The sequence below is a fragment of the Mauremys reevesii genome, unplaced genomic scaffold (assembly GCF_016161935.1).
Source record: "Mauremys reevesii isolate NIE-2019 unplaced genomic scaffold, ASM1616193v1 Contig13, whole genome shotgun sequence".
Taxonomy (NCBI): Eukaryota; Metazoa; Chordata; order Testudines; family Geoemydidae; genus Mauremys; species Mauremys reevesii.
This window is the reverse complement of record NW_024100749.1, coordinates 41,712-65,528: the sequence shown is the minus strand read 5'-3', so window position 1 is coordinate 65,528 and position 23,817 is coordinate 41,712. Positions and strand designations below refer to the sequence as shown.

Here is a 23,817-nt window from a genome sequence, read left to right as displayed (position 1 = left end):
CCCCTAGGCAGGGTGGGTGTGTCCATGCAAACAAGGGCAGCTCCTGAAGTCCTCTTCCCCAGCTCCTCACTAGGTGTCAGGAGCGAGCTCATTCAGATCCTACTTACATTAAGAATGTCCTAGCTCGATTGATGGCACATCTACACAGCACCTGGGAGGTGTGATTCCCAGCTTGGGTACATGTACACATGCTGACACTGCTGGAGAGAACAAACTACCAATAGCAGTGAGGCCATGGCAGCAAGGAGGTTGTGTGGGCTAGACACTGGAGTACAATCCAGCCAGACTCCCATCTGGACATGTACTGTGTAGACAGACCCTAAGTTTAAGCTTTTGTATTCTTGTTTGTTTGTTTGTTTCCTTCTCTTCTTTTCCTTCATTTCTATTTCTGCTTCTTTACACCGCACTGCTCCCATTCCTTTCCTAAGTAGTTCCTGTTTCCTTCTTTCCTTATCTTTCTCCTGCTCCACCTCCTGGCCTTTCCTTTCTCTTCACCTCTTTCTGCTTTTGTGCTGCTGATATGAGGCACCTCCCCATTATCAGCAAAACCATTTCTGATTCAGAAAGAACAGAAGCCCAGAGATCCCAGTAGTCATGGCCAAAGTGACTCCTGTATGGGAAATCCAAGAGGAAACCAAATGTCCCATTTGCCTAAAATATCTTACGGACTCAGTGACCATACACTGTGGGCACAACTTCTGCCAAGCTGTGAGACATGGACAAAGGGGGACTATGATCCTTGGTGCTGCCCCAGCTGCAGAACCCTGATCCAGAAAAGGGCTCTCTGAAATAACTATCAGCCAGAAAATATAGTGGAAAAAATTAAAAATTGGATTTCAAACAAGGAAAAGAGCATCTGTATGAGAGAAATGACAAATCCCTGGATCTGTTCTGTGAAGAGGACAGGGAAGCCGTGTAAGTGTGTTGTGAGAGATCCCCCGAGCACAGATCTCACACAGTGCTTCTCATGAAGGAGGCTATAGTATAAGGGGCCTACCATCAATCAAGCATAAGCCCCTCCCCCGACCCCTCAGGACCCACCCACCTGTCACTCTAAGACCTGTCCCATGGGGGTATTACTTCTGGGGTCAATACGGACACATGAGTGGAAGCAAAGGGTGTCATGTGACCCCTCTAAGAACTCCTCCCACCGCCCTCTACCAATCAGGATGGGTTTCAGCTGCAGAGGACCTCCCTGAGAGCGGATTTGACCAATTTGGGGGGGAGTTCCAGAGTGGGATGACCTGCCCAGAAGAGGGTCGCGTGACCCCTCTAAGAGCACTAACTCACCTTTGAGCCTCTCAACTCTGTTAGTCATGGTTAGTGAGATGTCAACGCCCCCTCTCCCTCTCTACACAGTGTCTTTCTTTGGTGCTTGACCTTTAGCAAACAGCAGAGTCAGTTCCAGGAAGGGAAATACCCAGTTGTGCTGCAGGTGGGGCATATTTCTGAGCTCAGGAAAGTGAACCTGACCCTGTTCTACTGTACAGAGGGAGCCACGGCTGCAGAGAACCCTGTGGAAAGTCTCCAGGATGAAGCTACTCATCCCATCTGTATGGAGTATTTCAGAGAACTTGTCACTCTGGAGCACGGGTACAATTTCAGCCAACCCTGAATCACCCAGTGCTGGGAGGGATCCGATGCAGATGTCTCCTGCCCTCAGTGCAGAGAAACTGTGCAACAGAGAAATCTCAAGCCAAACAGGCAGCTGGTGAAAGACACAGAAACAGCCAAACAGCTGAGTTTAGAGGCAGCAAAGGAATCAGTGGAGCTGTTCCTGGGGTTGGATGAATCGGGATGACCACCCGGTGGGCGGTGTGTGGGTGCGAGGAGGCAAGTGGCAGCCATGCAGGCAGACGGTGAGGAGACTGGTGGGGAGGCGGAGGGGGTGTGGAGATGAGCGGCAGGCAGGCGGGTGGGGGAAGAGGGAGGAGTCGAGTAGTCGGCGCATCGGGTGGACGGTGAGGAGACTAGCGGGGATGCGAGCGGCAGTCAGGCGGGTGAGGAGATAGTGGAGACAGCAAACCTTATTTAAACTGCCCCGTAAATCCACAGACTCGGTTTTCAGTGAAAGCACCCGGGCAGGTTTATTGTCAATGAAGCACGGTAATAGCACCTGGCAGATTCTATGAGGATACTAAGACATGTATGCTCATGACAATGGATGTAGCTCAGTCAGTGGTGGGACTTTCCACTGCTCCCTAGGCTGGTCAAAGACACTCCTTCTGAGATACAGCTGTATACACCAATACAAACAAGTTGCATAGTGCCTCTGACATACCAGTGTGCCACCCATTGCCTTGTACATGCTGGTTTGATTAAAATATCTCTATCCATCATGCTGTCATCCTGACCTTATCTACAGGATGGGTCAGTGTGTTCCTGTTCTCTTTGGGGAATGTGCTGGTATCTGGGTGTTCTGGTACCACTGGTGAGTGCTCTGTGCCCAGCACCTCTTAGGAATATGTGTTTCTGCAACATCAGTCCTGTGCTTGCCAGATTCTACGAGCAGGGGCTGCCTCTTGCTTACAACTTAACTTTGCTTTCTATCAGCAACGTTTTGACTGCTTTAGTTCAGGCCTCAGGCCTCATACCAGGCCTCTAATACAAGGCCTTATGTTTCAGGTCCTCTTCTTACTACAGTTTCAGGTGTTCGCCTCTGAAAATTTTGTAGTGTTCAAACCATGGGGGTCCTGACCCAAAAGGGGGATGATGGAAGGGGTCACAAGGCTACTGTATTGGAGTTTTGGGATTGCCACTCTTACTTCTGCACTGCTGCTGCCTTCAGAGCAGGGGAGCTGGAGAACAGCGGCTTCTGGCTGGACACCCAGTCCTAAAGCCAAAGCCAGTGCCACCACCAACAGCAGTGCAGAAGTGAGGGCTGCAGGGTATGGGGGGGGGCAGGTTACCCTACATCTGGGTGTTCCCGTCTGCCTTCCATCCTGGTTGGGGGTTGACAGCTTGGGTTGCTGCCTCTCCACCCTGGTCAGGGGCTGACAGCCACCCTCACTTCTGTGCTACCTTCAGAGCTGGGCTTCCAGCCAGCAGCCACAGAGCTTCCTGCAGCCAGGATTGGTTCCCAGAGGTGGGTCTGAGACGGCTTTGGGACCAGCCCCTGCAGGGGAATAGAAATTCCCAGCCTGGGCCAGGACTAGCAGCTGGGGTGCCCCCAGTCCTGTCGCTCCCTACAATAGCCAGATTTCATAGTCCATGAAACATTTTTCACAGCCGTGAATTTGGTAGGGTCCTACTCATCACACTTCATTCAAAGATTCTTTACAGTACACAAAAAACAAACAGCATGAGACACACCCAGAAAAGAAATGCCTAATAAAAATGCAAACTTCAATCAACTAATTTCTGAGAAGAAGAAAGTGAAAGTAAATTCCTCTCTTGTCTCTTTCCTGCACTAGAAGCCATGGCTGCTGCGAATCCAGCACAAGCTCTCCAGGATGAAGTGACCTGTCCCATCTGTCTGGAGTATTTTAAAGATCCAGTGTCTCTAGACTGTGATCACAATTTCTGCCGAGCCTGCATCACCCAGTGCTGGGAGGGATTTGATACAGATGTCTCCTGCCCTCAGTGCAGAGAGATCTTTCCCCAGAGGAACCTCAGGCTGAACAGGCAGCTCAGGAATATTGTGGAAGCAGCCAGAGAACTCAGGATGCAGACAGTGAAGGAACCAGAACCAGAGAGACTGTGTGAGAAACACAAGGAGCCTCTAAAACTGTTCTGCAAAGAGGACAAAATCCCCATCTGTCTGGTGTGTGACAGATCCAAGGAGCACAGAGATCACACCGTCATTCCTGCAGAGGAAGCTGCTGAAGAATTCCAGGTAGGAAATAACCAACTGTTAGTTCCATAGCCAGAGCCTTGGGAAACTCACCTTCCCCCATCATTAGGGTTTCCTTGAGCCCCAGACAGCTACTCAGTGAGCTCCACTGGAGAGGAATGGAGGATTTCAGGCCCAAATAGGTTTCCCAGCAACTGGGAATCCTCCAAAGGGTCATGCAGATGGAGAAGTGAGGCCATCGATAAATGTCCTAAGTCTTACACGTTGGAGTGAAAAGGGAGTGAAGAACCCGCAACCCACCATACTCAGCCCCCGTGGCAGCTCCTGTCCCACAGGGCTGGGTCCAGCTCTCCACAGAAGGGTTATGGCTGCAGAGAACCCTGTGGAAAAATTCCATCATGAACCTACTTGTCCCACCTGTCTGGAGTATTTCAGAGAACCTGTCAGTTGGGAGGGTGGGAATATTTTCTGCTGAGTCTGCCTCACCCAGTGCTGGGAGGGATCCAATACAGCTGTCTCTTGACTGAGCAATAATTAAGAAAGGCCATTAGGAGGGAAAGATGCCTTGGTAAAGGTCCCAGGCCCAGAATGGAGATTAGGTTTCCCACTGGGATTCAGAACTCCAGTGTTTCTCCATGAGAAGTTTAACTCTAATGCCGGCCTGTACTAGAGGAAATCACCGGGCTAAACACTGTGTAGACCCCGAGGACCTTGAGTCCACACACAAAAGGGCTCCAGGCAGTACAGGTCCATGCCAAATACCATGGGGATTAGACTGGATTGAACTCCTGGGCGGTGCTAACCTGTGTCAGGCTGAAAAACCGGCTAAACTGGTTCCATTAGGCCTTACACTGCTCTCCCACAGTGCAGAATTTTGAAATCTCTGGAACCCCCTTCTGGGAGCTTTGCTGGGAGCTGGGGAACAGGTACCCAGGCAGCATTAGCACGGGAAGGTTCAGGACAGCAATAGGGCAAACACCAAACAATCTTGTCAAAAATCAACACATCTAATAGGGTTTGCCTTCATGCTCAGACCAGTTCTGTCCAAGCAGTCCAGTCTCCAGGGCTTCAGGGCTGAAATTCAGTGGGAGTTGGTCTCCTTTGAGAATCCCAATCCATATTTCAAGCCTTGGTGGTTTCTAGAATTTGTATCACCTTGTTTGTTAAACCTTCTTAAAAACAGGATATTTCACATAGTGAATGAAAAATCCAACCATCTAACCTCAGTTTCATGTTGGTGTAAATCAATGGAGAAACAAGATCAAACAATGTCAACGAGTCTGAAAATAAAACACTCCCAGTGTCCAGTAATATGACTCCACTTCCTTGGTATCTCTGATATCGTAAAGCTACTGGGTTCTCCACTCATCAATAGAGTGTTTGTTTGTGCTGAAAAAGCTTCCACCCACACACACTCTCACTCCTAAATCTAAAAATAACACCCCACAAATCATTTTCTGTTTCTCCAGGAAAAGATTCAGGCCTATTTGCAGACTCTGAGGGAAGAGAGAGAAAAGCTGCTGGGATGTAAAGTGAGTGTACAAATGAGAAGCCAGGAATATCTGGTAGGTGTCCATCGTTATTAACCTGCATTGTTAACGAGCTGGATGGAGGGGCGTTCTGAATCAGAGCAATAAGGAGAGGCAGGGGCAAGGTAGAGGCCCAATTATGTTTTATCTCAATCACTTGGGGTAAAACAGAAATCCGTTAAATGGGGAATAATCACAAGGAAATCAAAATTGTTTTAGCAGTAATTACTGCTTGGGCCTACACCACAAACCAGTGTTTTTCAACTTATTTTCATTTGGGGACCCCTCTGGAAATTTCGAATGGAGGTGCAGAGACCCCCTTGGAAATCTACTGTCTGTGTGTATAGTTGAATTCTGTTCAGTCAGTTTTCAGTCTAAGGGTGTGGCTACATTTGCAACTTCAAAGCGCTGCCGCGGGAGCGCTTTGAAGTGTGAGTGTGGTCGTGGCTCTCCCAGCGCTGCAGGTACTCCACCTCCCCGTGGGGATTAGCTTACAGTGCTGGGAGCCGCGCTCCCAGCGCTGGGGCACTGTTTACACTGGCGCTTTACAGTGCTGTAACTTGCTGCGCTCAGGGGGGTGTTTTTTCACACCCCTGAGCGAGACAGTTGCAGCGCTGTAAAGCACCAGTGTAGCCAAGGCCTAAGTCTTTTGTGGACCCTTTAGACATAGTCCACGGACCCCCAGAGGTCTGCAGGCCACACGTTGAAAACCACTGCCATAAGCTACTTTCAACTATTATTTTTTATCTACTCCATATTAGCTACTATTAGTTTAATTAAACTCACTTCATAGCTAATGAACTAAACGGATTTTGAATTAGAAAATCCAATGCACTAGAACAACCCCCCGATACATGGTCACTCTGCAGTTTCACAGTTCTCAGCCTTGTATAAGCCCAGAGTTTGGAAGATGTTTAGTTTTGGGGAATCCTCTTGTGCGATCTTTGTTTACAATTTTAAGATCCAGCTTAAATAGAGACACGTATTCCTGGGTGTGATGTGTTGGGTTCTATCCCTCTGCTCCTTTCTGGCTTACAGTCCTTTTGCGCTCTGACAATTTCACCATTCCTGTCATTCACCTTATATGCCTGAGGGTGCTGTCCAGATATTTTGTTTTACACTCCTTACTATTTTCACTACAGTTCACATCCTCCTTATTTGTTAAGTCAGTTTCTTTTAATTGCAGCAGAGTCTTGTGGCACCTCATAGACTAACAGACGTTTTGGAGCATGAGCTTTCATGGGTGAATACCCACTTCGTCGGATGCGTCCCATGCATCCGACAAAGTGGGTATTCACCCACAAAAGCAAATGCTCCAAAACGTCTGTTAAGCTATAAGGTGCCACAAGGCTCTTTGCTGCTTTTACAGATCCAGACTAACACGGCTACCCCTCTGATACTTTCTTTTAATTAGAATTTATCTTTTAGTACAGCTTATATCCTTCACATTTCACTCTTGTGAATGATTGCTTTATGGCCTTGAGGAATGTGGACTTCTGTCCATTGCTTCATGATCCTGGGATACTGTGTGTGTGTGTATGTGTGCACACACATCCATATAAAGGGCCTGAAAAATCCTCTCCCTAGAAAAGGATAACATGTTCCTCTACAGATTCTAAGCTTTCCTTTCACATAGGGTACGTCTACACTACGGGATTATTCCGAATTTGCATAAACCGGTTTTGTAAAACAGAATTTATAAAATCGGGTGGAGCGCGGCCATACTAAGCACATTAAATCGGTGGTGTGCGTCCATGGTCCGTGGCTAGCGTCGATTTCTGGAGCGTTGCACTGTGGGTAGCTATTCCTAGCTATCCCATAGTTCCCGCAGCCTCCCGCCCCTTGGAACTTCGGTTGAGATCCCAGTGCCTGATGGGGCAAAAATCATTGTCGCGGGTGGTTCTGGGTAAATGTCGTCAGTCACTCCTTCGTCTGGGAAAGCAACGGCAGACAAGCATTTTGTGCCTTTTTCCCCTGGATTGCCCTGGCAGATGCCATAGCATGGCAATCATGGAGCTTGTTTTGCCGTTTGTGACTCTCACCGTATGTGTACTAGATGCCGCTCACAGAGGCGATTCAGCAGCGCTACACAGAAGCATGCTTTTGCTTTTGCATGACAGCAGAGATGGTTACTAGCCATATTGCACCATCCAAACCCTTCCATAAATTGGAACTGAGGATGATCATGGCTACCAGTCCTTTTGTACCATTTGCTGCTAGTGCCCCTGGCCGATCAGCCAGGGCGCAAAAGCCAAGATTGGTTACTAGCCATATTACACCTTCCATCGTTTTGTACCATTAGCTGCTGTCATAAGTGCCCCTGGCCGATCAGCCAGGGGCGCAAAGCAAAAAAATTGGGAATGACTCCTGAGTCAATCCCTCCTTTTTGGTATCTAAAAATAGAATCAGTGCTGCCTAATATAGGCAAGTGTACTAGAGAACCACCGTATCATAGAACCAGAGAGCACAGCTGCTCTGTGTCAGAGCCTGCAGAAATTATGATCTGTATGCTATTCACAGGGGTGCTCCTGTAACAACCCCACCTGTTGATTCCGTTCTTCCCCAGCCTTTCTTGGCTACCGTAGCATTGTCCCCACTTGTGTGATGAATTAATAAAGAATGCAGGAATAAGACACACTGACTTGTTAGTGAGAAATGAGTGGAAGGCAGCCTCCAGCTGCTATGATAGTCCAGACAGGACATTAAGCAGTGTGTAGGAGAGAAGCCCAGCATCCCACTGCTAGTCCAGGGGCAACTGAATCTTTTCTTTACACATGAAGGGTGGGGGCTGATGGAGCTCAGCCCCCTGTTGCTATGATGAGGATGGTTACCAGCCATATTGCACCATCCATCCACCAGAAAAAAAATTAGGGCCAATAGGCTGATGATGAGGATGGATTTCAGCTTATTGTACCATCAGCTGAGGCTGATGATGAGGATGGATTTCCATCTTTTGTACCATCAGCTGCCCATGGCGGGGAGCAAGGATGCTGGTGTTGAGTGCTGCACTATCGGGCCTATCTGCAGCATTCAGTAAAGATAGGGTGACATGTAAAAGAGTCAGAGGATTGTTTTACCTTTCGCTTCTGGGGGTGGGTGGGGGGTGGGTGAGTAGATTGCCAAGCTATGCCCTGACCGGCGGACACTGTGTTTGACCCTAGAAGCATTTGGAGCTCAGCCAAGAATGCAAATACTTTTCGGAGGCTGCAGGAACTGTGGGATAGCTTCAGTCCTCCAGTCCATGAGCATCCATTTGATTCTTTGGCTTTCCGTTACGCTTGTCACGCTGCAGTGCGCTGAGTCCCTGCTATGGCGTCTGTCTGGAGATTTTTAAAAAAGGATTCTGAATTTCATCTTCTGTAACGGAGCGCTGATAGAACGGATTTGCCTGCCCTTACAGCGATCACATCCGCATGGTCCATGCGGGAGCTCTTTTTTTATTTTGATTTAGGACTGCATCACCACCCGTGCTGATCGGAGCTCCACGCTGGGCAAACAGGAAATATTCAAAAGTTCGCGGGGCTTTTCCTGTTTACCTGACCACTGCATCCGAGTTCAGATTGCGGTCCAGAGCGGTCACTGGTGCACTGTGGGATAGCTCCCGGAGGCCAATACCGTCGATCAGCGTCCACACTAACCCTAATCCGATATGTTAATACCGATACTAGCGTTACTCCTCTCGTTAGGGAGGAGTACAGAAACCGGTTTAAAGAGCCATTAAAATCGATATAAGGTGCCTCCTAGTGTGGACGGTTTTGGCGTTAAATCGGTTTTACGCTCCTAAAACCGATTTAAACGCCTAGTGTAGACCAGGCCTTAGTGAATTAATTTCTAGCTTTTGTGGATGTGCCTGAGTCTGAGGTTTTTTGTGTTATAGTTTCTTCTGTTTTTTTCTCTCCATCTGCCTCTGTCCACGTGGTTCTGAGTAGAGCTGGGAAAATACCAGATCTTGTCAAAAGAAATGTTTCATTTTGACAAAATCAAAATGTTTTGTTTCAATTTTGACCATTTATTTAAAATATATATATAATTATATAAAAAGAAGGAAATTTTCAACCAACAAATAATTTCACATTTAAAATCCTGGAAAATATGTAAAAGAAAATATTTTGATTTTTCATTTATTTATCTTTGTAACAAAACAACTGAGTGAAAGTGACAGGAATTTATGAAACGTTTCAATGTCAACAAAGCTGCATTTTTCCCTGAAAAAAAAATGTTGTGCAGAAAATGTCACCCAGCTCTAGTGGCTGAGTCCTCCTGCTGCTTTGGATCTGCATCTCTGGGGCCATCAATAATACATTATTCGAGCCATGTCAGACGCGGAATGTCCCTCTATGAGATTCTGGAGCCAAAAGGAAAGGTGTGAGAAAATCCTCTAGTAACCACAGGGCATTGCACAGTGTCAGGTGACTTAAAATTTGCAAAGAAATTCTCCCTCCTGCACACTCAGCATTCTGTGACAGGACCCCAGACTCCAGCCATGTCCCTGACCAGCCCGTTCCCTATTATTTTGTTACAGAGAAAGATACGAACCGAGAGACAGAAGATTGTGTCTGAATTTCAGCAACTGCGGCAGTTCCTGGAGGAACAAGAGCGACTCCTGCTGGGCCAGCTGGCAGAGCTGAACGAGGAGATTGTGACGATACAGAATGAAAATATCACCAAACTCTCGGAGGAGATTTCCCGTCTCAGTGAGCTGATCAGTGAGATGGAGGGGAAGTGTCAGAAGCCAGCCAGTGAATTCCTGCAGGTGAGACTGAGTTAGAAATACTCCAGATCCCAGTACAGGGACAGGACAGCTCCTAAAACATGAGCACTGCTGTCCAGCAGTCAGAGGTCACAGTGTAACTCGGTGTGTGCATTCCTGAAATGTGAATTATTATTATTCTTTGCAGAGCCACAGACACTTTGATATTAGAGATGGAAAAGCCCCATTAGTTAGGGAATCCATGGCCCTGGAGCCAGGGAAGGGCCTCTTTCATAGGTGCCGACTCCGTTGATGCACCAGGGCTGGAGCACTCACGGAGAAAAATTAGTGGGTGCTTAGCACCCATGGGCAGCTAAGCTCCCCCTCTCCCCGTCTCTCCCTTCCTCCCAGCACCTCTTGCTCGCTGGCAGCCCCACTGATCAATTCCTCCCCCTCCCTCCCAGTGCCTCCCACCCACCACAAATCAGCTGTTTCGCAGCATGCAGGAGGCTCTGAGAGAATGGGGGAGGAGCGGGTATGGGGCATGCTTGGGGGCAGGGAGCAGAAAAAGGCGGAGCGGGGAAAAGCAGTCAGGAAGAGGTGGGATGGGGGCAGGGCTTGGCGGAGGGGGTGGAGTGGGGGCATGTGAGGGGTCGGGGTGGGAAGAGGCAAAGTGTGGGAATTGGGGGAAGGAGTGGAGTGGGGGGGTCGAACACCCGCTGGCTAGAGGGGAAGTTGGCGCCTATGGCTTCTTTCCCCCATACTTCCAAAATCCCTTCTTTGGAGTGTTAAGTGTGTCAGGTGGGACTGAAATACGCTCTCTCGCTCTCTCTCCTCTAGGATGTCAGAAGCACCTTGAGCAGGTACGTGTCTCTCTCTCTCTCACGCCCCCTCACACTTCACAACACTGGGAAAGAGCTTGGAGATGATGTTAGCACCACATCTGGCAGGGGCTATACACCAAAATGTGTGGAGAAGGCCGGGGTGAAAGTAACTTAAAGGACTTGCCGGTAGTCCCGGAGGGGGAGGGGCCTTTACACCCCGGGGGTTTTAAATCAGGATTTAAAGGGCTCAGGGATTCAGCTGAAGCTAGGAGCTGGGCCCTTTAAATCACCCTCGGCTGGGAGCCCTGGGGTTTGGGCAGGAGTGAAAGTAATTTACATTTGGTCCATATGGTCCAATCGCAAGCAACCCACCTCTCCTACGTATTTCATGGATCCCTCCCATCGCATGACATGAATAGAGAAAATAAAGCTACTATTACTACTACCAGTACTGTCTGTAATAAAACTTTACTATTGGAATAAGCCTGAAAAAGTGAAAACTCACTGTCACATTTTTCTCCGTGTCTTCCTTCCTCCTCCAGCCAGGCTGTGGACACTAGGCTCCATGCTTTCTCCCTGCCTGGCACTGAGCAGCAGCTGCAAGGGCTTCCCTCTAGCTTGCAGCAGGGAGCAGGGAGACTGGCTGAGGGAGGGAGAAGCCTGCCTCCTGCATAAGAACAGTTTAAACTCAGCTGCTCCCTGAGCGGTTCATTAACATTTCAAAGAGGATCTGCAAGCAGTTTGGACTTCACAACTGTGATCCTCTGCTGGGGAGGGAATGTGATAGATTTGAACTTGGAAATGGTTCCTGATTTTTATTGTGTTTTTTGTGTATAGGAGATCCCCTCATCCCGGGAGCAGAAAAGAACTGCCCCTGCCATGGTCACACACTGTTCTTATGCAGGCAGCAGCAGCAGGCATCTCAACTAGTGTCCCTACTGCAAGCTAGAGCCTAGAGGAGAACCCCGGCTGGGGGTGGGGCAGGAGGAATGCAGAGCCTTGTCTGCAGCCTGGCTGGAGGAGGGGGAGGGAGATGAGAAACCAATGTGACAGTGAGTTTTCCCCTTCCACCTGCTTTTATTAGCTCTGGATTTAAGCGGTGGAGCCAAATGCTTGTATTTGTTGTGTATATTAGTATTGGAGACAAGATCCCCTCGTCCCGGGGGCAGACAAGGACTGCCCCTGCCATGGTCAAACACATCCTTCCCCGCTCCCCCCAGCTACTGTGAGTGAAAATAACAAGGATGCCAGAAGCCACTCCTAACCCCGAGGGCTGAACCACTCAGGGAACAGCTGAGTTTAAACTACTCTTATGCAGGGGACAGGCTTCTCCCCAGGGCCGGCTCCAGGCCCCAGCACGCCAAGCGCGTGCTTGGGGTGGCATGCCATGGGGGGGCGCTCTGCCGGTCGCCGGGAGGGTGGCAGGCGGCTCCGGTGGCCCTCACGCAGGCGTGCCTGCAGAGGGTCCGCTGGTCCCGCGGCTTCAGTGGAGCATCCGCAGGTGTGCCTGCAGGAGGTCCACCAGAGCCGTGGGACCAGTGGACCCTCCGCAGGCACGTCTGCAGGAGGTCCACCGGAGCCGCGGGACCGGCGACTGGCAGAGCGCCCCCCGCGGCGTGCCGCCGTGCTTGGGGCAGCGAAATTGCTAGAGCCACCCCCACTTCTCCCTTCCTCAGCCAGTCTCCTTTTCTTACCGGTCCTCCATACCGGCTTACTTTCACCTCTGGGGGAAGATCACATTCTGGATAAAAATCTCTCTGATCAATTTTATCCTGAGGTTCTCACCCTTTTATAGAAAGACTCTGGAATTATCCATACAGTCGAGAAGACTGACCTCAAGTTTTTCCTAGACATGTCACCTCCCTGGGGGACTGGCTGCCTCAGGATAGGAATGAGGATAGAATAGGGCCTGTCATTGCTGGGGCCCTGATCACTATTCAGCCCAGGACAGCAATGGTCAAGAGTCTGTCCCACCTGAGGACTGTTTGAAGACTTGTGTGGAATGAGCTGGGGAGGGAGGAGTTGGTGTCTCAGTCTAGTTCCTAGTGGTCAGATTTCTACAACACTTCACCTGGGAACCTCTTGTCCATCAGAGCATGGAGGCCATGGAGTGAATTGGCCATGGAGATTCAATTCCCCTTTTATCCCCAGAGCAGGTCTCTCCAGGCCAGAGTTGAAGAATATTAATGGGTCCTTTTGGGGGAAGGTTTCACTGCCATGGCCTGTGCTGCACCTGCTCTGAGGCTGGGAGAAGCAGAGGAATTCTAACTCCAGACCCATTAGAGAAGCAGCTCACTAGCAAGAACTTATGAGTCAATACATGAAATAGGAATCACATGAAATTATTCTGTCCAGGTGTGAGAAGGGGAGGTTCCAACAGCCAGAGGAGATGTCTCCTGAACTGGAAAAGCAAGTCAGTGGTTTCTCCCAGAAAACTATTGCGCTACTGGAGACTGTGAGGAAGTTCAAAGGTACCCAGAAGGGATCTAGGAGGGGAAATTGGGATGAGCATCTGAGTCTATTGGAGCAGAATGTCTCTGGCCAATTGGTTCATAATTAGATTATGTGTGTATTTAATTGTTGTGTGAGAATGCCACACATTTGGGGTCCAAGTCACTCAGGTTGATTAATTCAAACCTTTATTTGTATCTAAAGCATGCCTTGCAATTACAATTATTATGAAAGTAAGAAATGACACATATACTGAAAGAAGTACTGGCCAGTTGCCTACTCGGGGACCATAGGCGAGTTATAGTGGATTTATCTGTGAAGCTCTGATTACCCCTTACAATGTCTGAGATATTATACACATCCAAATTATGTGTTTATTAGGTTTTTTCCCAAACACCTTTGAGTGTTATGAATATTAAGTATCTTCTATAACTCATACAGTGCAGATGCATGAACTTTTTAATGCTCAGGGATTTTGCTGTCCAAGCAATTTCCATGTCATTATTTTTTTTTCTGTTTGGCTAATTACCGCTGATTATGCATAGGTCTCTTTGACCCTGTTTGCTGTGTGGAAGCCAGTAAATAATTAACAAGGTTTTGAAGAGATCTTAATGAATGTTAGTTAGCATGAGTTAGGTTAACTGTGACCCTGGTGACGTGAGGAAGCAAGATAATGTAAGACAGAGTGAATTGTGTGAAAGTTATTACGACCTTGCAATGTGCAGTCTTGCAGTCTTGTTTTTCTAGTGAGATAGGAGGAAAGCTTATGTATAAACAATATGTATTTGTTGTTTTTTACTGTCTGTATTATTGCTAGAAATTGTCTGTAAAAGGTATAAAGGCTTGCTGTGATTGTTTGAGAGTTGAGAGACCTGTCCAGGACCCTGTGTCCTATGGCACTCTCTCCCTCCATGGTAATTACTGGAGAAATAATAAAGTATTTGATTTTGCTGCATCCAAACAAAAAGTGAGAACTGAGTTTTTCTTCGACAATTGGGGGCTCGTCCGGGATGGCAACGCCCACGGACCCACAGACAACTACTACGGATCATTCCCCTTCGAACCCCATGGCGCCACATGAGAGGTATGAGACCTTTTGAAATCTCTATTGGGGTATCGGAGGAGGACTTTCCGTGAGGACATCTGTCTCTCTGTTGGGCTCACGCCATCTGAACTTATTGACTGTGCAGCAGGATCAGATGCAAAGTGGTATTGGGAGAGGCCCCAATAAGGTTAGTTTATTGCAGTACTGGGAACTGCTGAGTTGTAAGGAAATGCATAAGGTAATGCATAAGGTAATGCATAGGTAAATGCATTAGAATGCACCGGTGCTGAGGGGTTTTTACCGCCTCAAGAGGGGTTGTCATACCGCCTCATGGTATTGGTCCGGACCAGGTAAAGATGCATCATGGTTTAAAAAAAAAAAAAAAAACATAAAAAAGGTTGAAAAAAGGGTTAAAAAAAAAAAAAGACAGAAAAAGAAAAAGGAAGAAAAAGAGGCCTTGGTGTGTGTGTGTGTACACCAGTGTGAGTGGCTGTTACCGGGCTAGCCAGTAACTAGTGGATCTTTAGGAGATCCGACCCACGGTGGGCTGACTCAGCCTGGCATAGTCCGGCGAGGAAGCTGCCTGGGTCTAGGAGTGTGTGAACCCATCTTCCCTCCCCTTTCCTTGTGAGTCTCTCCTGTGTGAGTGGAAAATGGGTAAGGGACTGTCTAAATATTCCACCTTACCCCCTAAGGGTACCCCAGCATATTACATGTACGTACATTATGGTCCTAAAACCTGCAGGTATTTAAATGATTGGAATCTGAATACGCGTGAAAATTCATTTAAACAATGCCCATTAGAAGGTACCTTCAATCTAGATAAGACCATATATCTCAGTGGAGCTTTAATCATGAAGAAAAACCTCTGTTACAGTGTGAGCAATTTGTCTAGGAACGGGTTAATTTGAAATTCGGCTTAGCCCTGAGATAAGGGAGAAGTTGTTTTGTCTTCAAGGTCATGAATTAGTGCGGACTATGCTAAGCAGTATAAGTTACAAAACTGAGATTGCATTTGCAAAGCTTAACGGTTCAGTGAGATCCAACAGTTTTTGCAACCCTGAAGCCGGACAGGCAGCTGACCTGAACTGAAAGAGACGCCGCAGGAGATTCCAGGGTGTAAAAGAACAGCCATCCCAAGAGTGGCAGCATGTTGGAAATGCTGGACAAGCTGTATACAGGATAATCTCCCGTCCACCTATTTCCCTTCTCTGAACATTATACACAGACATACCAGTCTGGATATGTGTAAGTATTAAAGTGGCTTAAGGCTTGGGGCATTCATATTTTTCCCGAGTGATGTGGGAGCATTCCCAACACTCTCCATTGTTGTTTTATTATTTTTAATGAAGCTTTAAAATTTGATTATATGCTCTGTCAGTTTGATCACCTGACATAAGGGATAATTGGTAACAGAAATTTGTCACAGTTTGGTGAGCAATAGAGAATTGGAAAGCACTGTAGAATTTACACCATCTATCTGTTTTACCCTTGTTAGTTTATGTTTGCTTTGTTTGGTACTGTTGGTGTTAGGTGTTAAGAATAGCATGATTATAGGTGAGCTCTAATAGAATAAGGAAACACTATTTGGTTTTGGTGCACTATTTAGCTTTGGCTCTGTTTTGTTTAACCGGTTACTGATGTTTTTCTGCTCTGTTCATTTGGGCGTTAGGTGTATGAGCGGAACTGAACTTCTCGTTCGTAATTCCTCAGGGTGGAAGCCATGTGTGCGATGAAGCTCTGGGGTTGTCCTGAAATTTTACAGTCCCGCCCCCGCCATAGCGGACAATATAATAGAAGTAGAAAAATTTGGCTTAGACTGTAATTTTCTTTGTTTTTTGTGTAATTTTCTTTTCTGTTTAAGTGTCAGCACACAAATGGGTGGGTCTCTGGGTATGCCCCCAAAGGGGTTTGGATTATGTGTTAAGTGAATGGCCATGTATTTTTGCCCAGGTGGCAAGCCTTACTAGGAAGGACTCAGGTAGTCTTGTGAGTAGAAATGTTTTGGGGACAAGACCAGAAGGGTGGGGGCTAGTTGCGTAGCCCACCCTCCTAGCTAAGAACTGGTTGTGGAACAAGCTAGTGTCCATGGACGGGACGATTCAGCGAGGAAAAAAGGATCGGGCCCAAGCGGGAGGGCAACAGACAGAGAGATTTGGAAACTTTTGAGGGTGTAGTGGAAAGAAGGAGTAAGTGAATATAAGCATGAGGATTTCAAATACTCAGAAGGATATTTGGAATGGTGATTTGCATTGGTAAAGTGGCTGTTGGAAGGAGAAAGCAATTGATTTTAAATGGAAAAAGAAAAATTGACTCTGTGTTTGCTGGGGGGAACAGCACTTGAACTTTGTGAAAAAGCTGAAGAGAACAGTTTTTTGGTGTCTTTGACATGTTTGTGAATGAATTCAGGCAAAGAACTTATTAGATTGCACTCATTTGACTATGAACAATTTTGTTAAATCAGTTGAAGAATGTATACAGTGCTATGTAATGACATTGTATTAGGCCCTACAGGCACTATAAGTGGTGATGTTTTCTTTCAGTGTTTAAAAGCAGGAGTTAAAAGAAATAAAAACCAAGCCGGAGAGCATCTGTGTTAATGCAAATTAACTAACTGATAAGGTAGAGGCCGCTGAACCAGGGCTGTCTAAGAAGCACATACGAGAAAATATGGGGTAATTCCTCTGTTTTGCCTAGAATCAACAAGAGTATTTGTATATTTTAAGTATTTAACTGCCCCGAAGGGGTGGACCTCTGTTTTTGTCTTTCAGATAATCAAAGAACATTAATGCCAGCTACACAGCATTCAACATACTATGATTTACTGGCAGTCACAATTATGTTCTGTGTTCTGTTTTGTGGTGTTTTGCCAAAGAATTGTTGTGTTTAATATTTTCATGAGATGGTCTGATTTGACATCAAGCGAAAATGTTGCATTGCAATGCAGATACTTGTTTTGTTCAACTTAGAGTACAAAGTGTTTAGTTATATCAGAAAAATGTGATATACTACAGTCTAATACATTTTCTTAAGTAAGAGAAAGAAACTACATTGGCCAAATCTTTTAATTGAGAATTGTTGTTAAAATTTGCATACTGACAGTCTTTGGAAGCAAGGACATGAAAAGTTAACCCACTCCCCATATTGTACAAGGGATCCTTCTGGCTACCTCAGACTTTTAGCCAGAGGGCTGGGGATGGTGGATAGCTATTGGACTAGAAGTTATATTAAGTGAACTTCTCAAAGTGGGTGTGCTTGTCCTGGCTTGTTCTTCCAAAGTTCTGTAATAAGATTATTTTAGTGAAAGGGTATATGTGGCATACATTGAATGATAATACTTCTGTACTGTATAACAGTACTGTTTATGTGTTCATGGTATGAAAAAGGTGTATAATTGAAGAGTAAAAGTTTCCTTTGTAGGTTAAATGAAGAAAAAAAAAAAAAGCCAAGTAGAGAATGGCTAACATGCGCTGGCCCCAGTCAAGGACACCGCTTGGCTGCCTACCAAAGGGAAGGGGGGGGGGGAAACTGGTTGTTGCAGTTACACGAGATTGGTGTGCAGCGGCCAGCCCACTCTCCTCCTTGGGGAATTTTTGTGAATATTCAGATTGATTTTATTTCGATGTCTACATGTTGTGGTTCTGGATATGTATTTGTTTTAGTTGATGTATTTCCCAATTGGGTTAAAGCTTTTCCCTGCAGGAAAGCAGGTGTCAGGACTGTTGTGACATTTTGCTTAAAGATTTTGTGCCACGTTTTGGCATCCCTGTGACTATCAACAGTGATCGTGGAATTCATTTTTACTGGACAGATTGTACAGGAGTTATGTGCAACTCACTGCCCTCACCACCCAGAATCTGCTGGGACAGTGGAGCCAGACCGGGATTTTAAAGAATAAACTGGCCCAGATTTGTGCTGAAACGAACTTAAGGTGGCCAGATGCCCTTCTTTTGGCACTGAGGTGTATGAGAACCATTCCCAATCGAACGACTGGACTCAGCCCTCATGAAATTTGACAGGACACTCCATGTTGACTACTAACTGCACCCCCGCTGACCCCAGCTCAGATGGACATTCATTTGCTGGATAACATAATGCTTAAATATTGTCAGGCACTAATGAAATGTGTTAAGTCTTTTATACACAGGTGATGGAAGCACTACCAAAGGATCCTGTGCAACCTTGCCACTCGTTGGAACCAGGAGCCTGGGTCTACATAAAGATCCATCAGCGAAAGACTGCCTTGGCTCCATGCTGGAAAGGCCCTTTCCCAGTCCTGCTGACTACCGACACCGCTGTGAAGTGCCACAAACTGACTGCTTGGACCCAGGATTCTCACTGCAAAAAGACCCCTCCACATCAGAAGAATTTTCCTATTGATGATTAGCCTATTCTTTCTTCTAGTTCTACTGTGCTTCTGGACAGCGGGGAAAGAGCTCCCTTGACCACTGACAGACCAACTGTGCCTTTAGACTTTTCTAGAAAAGAGCACAGCTATTACAGGGTGATATGTGCTGGAAACCTCTCCCCTGTAGGATGCTAAACCTCGATTGTTTTGGGAAAGAAGAAGACACACTCACTCCACTGACATTGCCAAAGTCCAGGAATTCCTGACTGAAAAGGACACTGAGAACTGACCCTGGTGAAGAAACAAAGAATTACATACTGGCAGGAAGAAATTTGTGGGACCCATGCTTGGGACTGTGGTATTATTTGGATTTTGGGGTTTATTCTACAGGCTGTGCCCTGTGTTTTGGATAAATCCTTCAGTATGTATTTCCCTCCTAATTGGATTTTACCTGACATTGCCCTTATCCAGTTTTCTACATACCCAGATTGCTCACAAGGGGCTACCATTAGATTAGCACAACAAAAGGCCTGGGTTATTTCCTCTGGACAAAAGGGAATTGACCAGATCCCTGTGGGCTGGGTTATTTCATCTGGCCAATAGTGTAGTAGCCATTTGGACTGTTCTTCCAGGCCAAGAACGTGATAAGAAATTGGGGCAACTACAAAAGGCCACTAGTCTTATTTTTGAAGCTCAGCTATCTTCAGTACAGGCTGGAGTTGCTGAGTTACATGTAATTTCCACCCTTAGTTCTATGACCCAGAAGTTACTGACAGAGATGGTATTGAATATCACTGAGGCTGGGAAGGCATTGCAGTGGGATCTGGACTAGACTTGGCCCACTGCCCTTACAGACGTCAGGAGTACCCTCTGATCTGTGGTCATGAAGACATACTTGGACACTTTCTGGATGGAAGTGTGGACATTCACAGTGCTCCTTCCAAGCATATGGACCGGTTAGGGTGGGTGTGGGCTCCCACATACCGAATCCTGCTGGGTCCATGGGGAAGATGCCTGTGGGACTGTGATTGTTTACCGAGACATCTGGGGAAATTAGACCACCTGGTATCTCCAACTGATTTCTAGACAGTACCCCTAGAATGACACCTGACATTTTGGATGAGAATAGAGAGTCAATGGACATTTTGGCCGTTAGAACCACCACAGCTCAGTGTATCTATAAACTGAAGCTAGGGGACGTTGTCACTGTTTATGACAATATTTGTTGAGAGGGTGGAGGTCAAGGAACTACCCTGACGGGACACCCATTTTTTTTCAACCTAATGATAGCTGTGTATGCGTTAATGCCACCACTTTACAAGATATACATATTGATCTTACCACTGCTGCAGGCAATTATATCATTTACTGGCCTGCAGATAGAATGCAGATAGAATATTGTAAGTAGCTCTTGGATTTTAGGTATATTTTGATTGGACTAGAATAATGCCTGATCAGTTTCAAAATTTGCTTTCATTGTTACCAAAGGTTCAAAGAATCTCTGAATTGCAAGGGCAAATTCCCATGCTTTAGAATATATATCAAGATGGAAGGAATGCCTATCATACAGCTTATAGAGTGTTTATTTTATGTACTAGGTATGATGTTTTGTGCTTTGTGTTCGCAATTGTACAACAGCCCCATTATATTATTCCTATGGGATTGTTATTGTTTGTAATGTTGTTAGTTAATTTAGGATTATATTATTGTTGTTGTTGTTGTAAATATTGTAAGAATAGCAATACCTTTCATGTTCATGCTAATTATGCATTGTCATTACGTCCCATGATGGTTGACATGTTTGCTGTGGAATCTGAAGTCCATGGTTTCATGCGAATTGAGATTTGAAATTGTTTGTTGTACTAGAAGTACAAAAGGGGGGAGTGTGGAAGCCAGTAAATAATTAACAAGGTTTTGAAGAGATCTTAATGAATGTTAGTTAGCATGAGTTAGGTTAACTGTGACCCTGGTGACGTGAGGAAGCAAGATAATGTAAGACAGAGTGAATTGTGTGAAAGTTATTACGACCTTGCAATGTGCAGTCTTGCAGTCTTGTTTTTCTAGTGAGATAGGAGGAAAGCTTATGTATAAACAATATGTATTTGTTGTTTTTTACTGTCTGTATTATTGCTAGAAATTGTCTGTAAAAGGTATAAAGGCTTGCTGTGATTGTTTGAGAGTTGAGAGACCTGTCCAGGACCCTGTGTCCTATGGCACTCTCTCCCTCCATGGTAATTACTGGAGAAATAATAAAGTATTTGATTTTGCTGCATCCAAACAAAAAGTGAGAACTGAGTTTTTCTTCGACAGCTGCATAGGTTTTTTTTTCACTTTGCTAAGTGCTCCTGGGCAGTACATTTTGGATGTCTGGTGTCTTTAAGCACATTGTGTGGTCAAAAAATCTTTGTCCCACATAGGAACTTATGAACACATCATTTAATTACAAGACAATTTAAGACAACATTTCCCTTATGTCAAGCAAACTGCTAACCAGGCGAAAGCCAAGTCAGTCAGTACAAACGCACAATCTCGGTCTGTCCAAACTTATGCATGACCCTTGTACCAATTCTCAGTTCTGAACATAATAACTAGTGGAAAGCAGATAAACTGAGGAGATGTAGAGGGGCTCAGGCATCAGGATGTCTCACATAAATTCACGACTTACCGAAGGTCACAACATTCAGGCCCAAATTTAGCAAAATGGCCTAATTTGGGGCACCTGAGTTTCTCTCTCCCCACTAGAGAGCTGCAGGGCAGGTGCTCCAGAGCTGTGCAGCCTCCACAGCTGCAGGTGGAGTCAGTGGAGCTGCAGGTGCCCAACCCCTCCGAGAACCAGGCCCCATGGGCTTAAAGGTCAGAACCCAACATCTAGAACCTAAATTATAGGCCACTTGTTAAAGCTGGACTCAGCTCATCAGTGGGCTCTGGTCCCATATGGCAACTAGTCTGGGCACATGGGCTGCGGGGAAGGAGAAAGCCCCTCCCCTACGGTGAGGGATCCCTCCAGCCAGGGGCCTCTGGTGCCTCCTCCCCAGCAGGTGCAGGCACAAGGCGTGTTCCTGAGAGGGCTGGGAGTGGAGTGGGGGTGGTGAGGGCAGGTGGAAGAGGGAGGGGGTGGACGATGGACAGAGGGAGGTGGGCAGTGTAAAGCTGGGCCTCTGACACTCTGCACGCTGGGGAAGACACACGGGGGCCATTGTCATAGGGATGTAGCTCTGGCTGGTTCAGAACTTCCACAGCCTGTGCCAAGGTCTGCACCAGCCCCTGCAGCCACTGAATAGCGGAGTCACAAATGTTATCTCTTTCCTCCTTTCCCCCTCCAGACACTCTGCCGTCTGCACTGGAGACAAAAAGAGGTAGGTTGACGAAATTACCCAAAGGGAAAACAGGACACCGTGTGGGGCTAGTCCAAGCCCTCCCTGCTCCACCCCAACAGGGCTGGTGTAGCTGCCTGCCCAAGCACTGCCTGCCCCCCATGCACTGGCATTGCTGCTAGTTTGAGCCCCGCCTTCCTCCCTGCCTGAGCTCTGCCTCCCCACCTGTTTGGGGCTGGCATCACCACTCACCCCACTGCTCGTTCCTCTGCACCCCACTTTTGTCAAAAAAGTCAGGATGGCCAGGACAAGGCTTAAATGGGATCATTCAGACAGGGTGATGATGTGTTTAAATTATAAGAAAATTCCAATGAAAACATCTTCATGAGATTGTAGCTAACGTTACCAACCAAACTAACCCCAGACATGACACCCAGCCCTAAAAATAAACCCATTAAACAGTGAGGACATCAGAAACTGAAGTCACACAAACAATCCTGACACCAACCTTTTTTGCTGAATTCATGCCCACACTGATGATCAGAAATACTCTCCCTGAGCAGCATCCAAACACCCTTAACTCTGACCTTGGGGTTTTCATAGACAATCACAGAACTTTTAATATAAAATTGAGAGGAATAAATAGAGAGCTCCCTCCCCTGAGTGCTGACAGATCCCTCTCCTTCACCCCAGTGCAAGGGGTCTCCCCATCGCTCTTCTCCAACATCCTGCCTTTCCTTTGGGCAGGGTTGGGATCTCCCATTAGAGCTGCTCACTCTTTCATGGATTGGGGAGATGCTCTCGCTCTGATGCTGGCCCCTCTCCCTTCTCTCTGAGATGGGGATGGGCTACTCCACCCAATGCCACCTCCTACTCTCTGGTCTTAATTGGCACTTCCACAATGCTGCCCCTTCCTCTCTGTTCCTTGGCCCTGGAGTGGAGGCTGCATTAGAGGAGGGAGCTTCCCTCTGGGGTTTAAAGCTGGTATCTGCCTCTTCTAATCCCTCCTCACCGAAAGCTTCTGACACCTTCCTGGCTGTGTCTCTGTCACTGAGAATGGAGCAGCCCCAGCAGGAGGAACTGAAGCCTCTGCAAACAAATGAGAAATCAGTGAATTGGTTCCTATTAAACAGTGAGGAACTGCAGTGACATCTCTGCTCAGTCTCAGGTGCACAGGACAGAAGCAGCTCCCTGGGATCCAGGCCAGCACTGTCCCAGCCAGAACAGAGCTGCTGGGGAATGTGAGAAATGGTCTCAGTCTTCCCCGGGGCTGAGCTCTGCCTCCAATGCTCTGATTCTCTCTCTCCCCAGTGAATGTGACTCTGGATCCAGACACAGTTCATCCCCAACTCATCCTGTCTGAGGATTGGAAAAGTGTGAGACGGGAAGAAAGACGGCAGGATCTGCCTGACAGTCCTGAAAGATTTGACAGTGAGCCCTGTGTGCTGGGCTGTGAGGGATTCACCTCAGGGAGACATTGCTGGGAGGTAGAGGTGGGTGGTGGGGGAGGCTGGTTTGTGGGGGTGGCCAGAGAGTCTGTGAGGAGGAAGGGACAGATCAGCCCTGAGGATGGGATCTGTGCTGTGGGGTATATGTTGGATCAGTTCTGGGCTCTCACCACCCCTGTAACTCCCCTGCCCCTGAGCCGGGTCCCCAGCAGGATCCGGGTTTGTCTGGACTGTGACTGGGGGCAGGTGACATTTATCGATGTTGGTGACAAGGCCCCGATCTTCACTTTCCCGCCAGGCTCCGTCCCTGGGGAGAGAATCCGACCCTGGCTCTGGGTGCCGGGGGTAGGATCCCAGCTCCGCCTGTGTCCCTGA

The 23,817-nt window shown here is 47.1% G+C and overlaps 1 pseudogene; it reads left to right on the top strand.

Moving 5' to 3' along the window:
- The first annotated feature begins 1,673 nt into the window (after nt 1-1,673).
- LOC120392971 lies at nt 1,674-23,817 on the top strand (annotated as a pseudogene).